Below are 5,000 nucleotides of genomic sequence, written 5' to 3'. Positions count from 1 at the left end.
TGGTTATTCAAGGGTACGGTACAAAAGAACTAAACTAAATGATGATGATTTACTGTACTAAAGGATAGACAAGAATTCCCGCGCACAGGCCAGGAACATATAGAGGCCAGTCACAAATGGGTTTTTCTATTGTTTTATTTACAATAGTTATGAGAACCTAAGAAAAGAACTAAGAGGAAGACAAATAATGAGAGAAGAGATGATGAGAAGGTATAAAAAGAGAAGACCTAAGAGAAGATATAAAAAGAGAAGAAGACAGTGCAGCGATACGTAGCGAGATGTCGGCCGTTGTGGGGACACACACGACAAACACACTGCTCGCAACACAGCAAGGGAGAGAGAAAGAGAGAGAGCAGCTCTGGTCAGGTGACTGACCAGGTATGAAATGACCACTCATCACTCACTGTGCCAATTTATGCAAGTTAGGCGGACTGCAAAGACAGTCACGTGTGCTGCAAAGCAGATCGATCTAAATCTGGCCAAATCTGACAACAACTGTGTTTCTTACAAGGTGTTCAGTGACAGATTTCTAAATGATTCCTGAACCGATTTACGTCGGATAAGTTGCAAAAGAAAGAGCTCAATAACTTCTTTATATGAGTATAAAATGAAGTGTTGATTATTTAAGATGAATTTATAATCTTAAGTCACCTGAATAGGGTCAGTTTTAACGAGCTCGTCGCTGAAAATTGCACACTGCGTTAAATCAGTTTAATGTAGGCAAACATAAATGGAATAGATTTAAAGATGGAATTGCGACAATTCTGCCAGTATATAATACTTGTAGTTTACTGATCTGATAAAAGAGATACTAATTAATTAGGGTGTAGCAGAAACACAAGTTTCCGCTCAGCCAATGACGTGCCGTGACACTGGTCGAACAGCGAGTGTGTGGCGAGAAGGACAAAATGATGTAAACGGCTTTGCGTTCAAACTGGGAGTGACGTCACACATATTTTGTGCGCGGGTTAGTTGCGAAAACTGTCGTCTGCTAATACAGCTTGTGCGTGAATCATTATCTGAAGCCTAAGAGCGCTGTCTGAAGCAGGATGAAGCTAAGCGATTGGCTACATTTATATCAGCCAAACAGATTTTTTGCCGATACTTATCGGTAGTATGTATTGTGACCCCTTTGCCAGGAGGGTATCTTTGCCAATGGCAATAAAAATCAGTGTCAGTGTCAGTCACTCTGTGTGTGTGTGTGTGTGTGTGTGTGTGTGTGTGTGTGTGTGTGTGTGTGTTTCTGTCAAACTGTTGCTTCCCCCCCCCCCCCAACCCCCCCCTTTACTGTTGTGAAAATCAGTTGTTCCAGAACTGTTCGGCAATGTATTACTACCACAAAACTGAGCCCCCATGTATAGTACGTATGTATGTACAGTGTGCAAGTAAATTCAATTCAATTTCACTTCAAGATACTCTGTTGATACTTTATTGTCTGCTTCAATCAAGACAGAAAATTCTCTTTCGACTCACTCAAAATGCCCGTCAGCAAATATCAAAAAGAAAAACGAGTAATTGACCCACCGCCGCCCTTCCCTTATCATCACGCACACATCAATTATTATGTAAAGAGAAAAACATTTCTCTCTTTGTCCGGGCCACACTGATAAAGGAGCGTGTCTTTTTGCCCCGGCTCCACATGCCTAATCTTTTCCTATTGCTGGAACTGATGAACTCAATACAATGGCTACGCTCACAGGTCTATCTCTTCCTATTGCTTCAATGAACTCATACCCTCATAGAGTCAGTCTGTCCGGGTGTTATCATTATCAGCTGCTTCCTTTTCTTTAGTGCATTTGTTCTTATTCTGTCCGTGGTTTCTTTCCTGATCTTCGTCGTTTTGTTTCCAGCAGCAGACCCGGTGGAGTGATGGGCCAAGAGGTAACGCGTCCGCCTAGGAAGCGAGAGAATCTGAGCACGCTGGTTCGAATCACGGCACAGCCCCCGAAATTTTTTCTCCCCCTCCACTAGACCTTAAGTGGTGGTCTGGACGCTAGTCATTCGGATGAGACGATAAACCGAGGTCCCGTGTGCAGCATGCACTTAGCGCACGTAAAAGAACCCACGGCAACAAAAGGGTTGTTCTTGGCAAAATTCTGTAGAAAAATCCACTGCGATAGGAAAAACAAATAAAACTGCACGCAGGAAAAAAATACAAAAAATGGGTGGCGCTGTAGTATGGCGACGCGCTCTCCCCGGCTGGGGAGAGCAGCCCGAATTTCACACAGAGAAATCTGTTGTGATAAAAAGAAATACAAATACAAAACCAGCACCCACGGTCTAGATGATAGTGACTGAGGCGAGCAGCGTCAGGATTTGCCTTGAACTGACCCGTGAGAACTGACTGAGATCAGAGCTTGGAGAGAGGGAGAGAGAGGGAGAGAGAGAGAGAGGGGGGGGGAGGGAGGGAGAGGGGAGGGTGTGAGTAGAGGAAGGGAGAAGGGTGGATGAGTTAGAACTGACGGGTCTTTGACTGAGAGATATAAGAGGCGTGGTATTGGAGAAGGAAAGGATTATGTAATGCGGCACCGTTGTGGGGGTGTTTGAGAGGTTGATAGACGTGTCTTGACAACAAAAGTTTATTGTGTCTGGCTCATTACATTTCACAACAAAGCATCTGTTTGTCAGTGCCGCGCGCGGCACGCCGCCATGGCGATGTATGTATGTATGTGTGTGTGTGTGTGTGTGTGTGTGTGTGTGAGAGAAAGAGAGAGAGAGAGAGAGAGAGAGAGAGAGAGAGAACAAGACAAGACACATTTCTTTATATACAATGGAAATAGATAAAAACTGGTGTACTTTTTTTTTTCATCCAGTCCCCGCCCTGATTAGAGAGAGAGGGGATGAAGAGTGTGTGTGTGGGGGGGGGGGGGGGGGGGGGGGAAGACAAGACGTTTCTTTATATGCAAAAGAAAATAGATAAGAACTGGTGTGCTTTCTTTTTTTTCTTTTTTTTTCATCCAGTCTCCGCCCTGATTAGAGAGAGAGACAGAGACAGACAGAGGGCAACTGTTGCCGGTGCCAACTCTACTAATGTCACTGTGTGCAGTGACTATTGCAGGCTTCATGCACACAGGTCTCAGATGCCATTCCAGTGCATGCAGTGTGCTGCTGTTGTGAAAATGTCACTGAGGCAGGCAGTGGGTCCACCCGTGTGGTAGAATGGTTAAGACGCTCGTCTGCCAACTGAATGCAGAGACGGAGAGTCTGGGTTCTTCTTCTGCGTTCACTCGTATGCACACGAGTGGGCTTTTACGTGTATGACCGTTTTCACAACCGCCATGTAGGCAGCCATACTCCGTTTTTGGGGGTGTGCATGCTGGGTATGTTCTTGTTTCCATAACCCACCGAACGCTGACATGGATTACAGGATCTTTAGTTAACGTGCGTATTTGATCTTCTGCTTGCATATACACACGAAGGGGGTTCAGGCACTAGCAGGTCTGCACATATGTTGACATGGGAGATGGTAAAAATCTCCACCCTTTACCCACCAGGCGCCGTCACCGTGATTCGAACCCGGGACCCTCAGATTCACAGTCCAACGCCTTAACCACTCGGCTATTGCGCCCGTCGAGTCTGGGTTCGAATCCCGCTCTTCGTTCCCATTCTCCCAAGTTTGACTGGAAAACCAAACTCAGCGTCTGGTCATTCGGATGAGACGACTGATAAACCTGGCCCGGCGATGGAGGTCTCGTGTGCAGCACGCACTTGGCCATTGAAAAAGAACCCATGGCAACGAGAGTGTTGTCCTGTGGGTAAACTTCTGTAGCAGAAATCCACTCTGATATGTAAGCAAATACGTATGCATGCACTCAAGGCCCCGCGACCAAGCGCGTTGGGTTGTGCCGCGACTGGTCAGGCATCTGGCTGACTGATGTGGTGTAGCGTATATGGATTTGTCCGAACGCAGTGACCGCGCCTCCTTGAGAAACTGAAACTGAAACTGAAACTGCTTTCTCCATCCCCGTGCCCCAGCCATCGTCCTTCCAACTCAAATAAACTTCAGAAAAGACCCTCCACCTCTCTCTCTCTCTCTCTCTCTCTCTCTCTCTCACCCATTCTTTTTTTAGTACGCTTCTGAGATGTGGGGTCTTAACAGACTTGATAGTATAATAAACCATCCGAATCCGAATCCGAATTTCTTTCTGTTTGCATGTACATTAGTGTGTGTGTGTGTGTGTGTGTGTGTGTGTGTGTGTGTGTGTGTGTGGTGTGTGTGTGTGTGTGTGTGCGTGCGCGTGCGCGCGCGCGTGTGTGTGCATGTGTGTGTGTGTGTGTGCGCGCGCGCGCGCGCGCGCGCGCGTGTGTGTGTGTGTGTGCGTACGTGTGTGAGCAGTGTGTGTGTGTATGTGTGTGTGTGTGTGCGTGTGTGTGCGTGCGCGTGTGCGTGCGCGCGCGCGCACGTAATATTTGTGTTGGTGTGTCGTATTCGCTTGCACCGGCGCCAGCGTGCGAAAGTGTGCAGTGGTGAAATGTCTACGAGGTGCAGAGGACGGGTTTGCACTCGAGTGCCTGACCCTGTGTCACTGTTTCGGCTCAGTGCTGTCTTAGCCCAAAGAGCATAGCCTTAACTCTTTCCATACGAACGGCGAAAGAGACGACGTTAACAGCGTTTCACCCCAATTACCATCATCAAAATATTGCAAGCGGAAGGCTCTTATACTGAAGAGGTGAATGTTGACAAAGAATACCACAATTCTGACGACGGAAGCTAAAGGTTGGGTCATTCAGACACCCACTGGACATCTGAGGGGTCTGTGTAGAGGAGAAGAGAGGACTGGCCGTACTGAGTGAGTTAAAAGACAAAAACAAACAAACAAACAAACAAACAAACGCTCTTTTGCTTTGCCTGGCTGCTCCATTCGTCATTCTGGCATCGCTCCGTCACTGTCAACACACACACACATACACACACACACACACACCAAGGTGATGGATGCAGTTTTTCAGCCGCCTTCTGTGCAGGTTCCTACCCTTTGTTTTGTTTTTTCTATTTTCGT

The 5,000-nt window shown here is 46.9% G+C and overlaps 1 non-coding gene across 1 annotated transcript; it reads right to left on the bottom strand.

Annotated features, from left to right (window-relative positions):
* Nucleotides 1-3,492: 3,492 nt before the first annotated feature.
* Nucleotides 3,493-3,568, bottom strand: Trnah-gug (transfer RNA histidin (anticodon GUG)). The gene has a single exon. It is a non-coding gene; the product is annotated as a tRNA-His (tRNA).
* Between the last annotated feature and the right edge of the window lie 1,432 nt (nt 3,569-5,000).

The sequence above is a fragment of the Babylonia areolata genome, chromosome 14, assembly GCF_041734735.1.
Source record: "Babylonia areolata isolate BAREFJ2019XMU chromosome 14, ASM4173473v1, whole genome shotgun sequence".
In the NCBI taxonomy this organism is placed as follows: Eukaryota; Metazoa; Mollusca; class Gastropoda; order Neogastropoda; family Buccinidae; genus Babylonia; species Babylonia areolata.
This window is presented reverse-complemented; position numbering and strand designations above follow the sequence as displayed.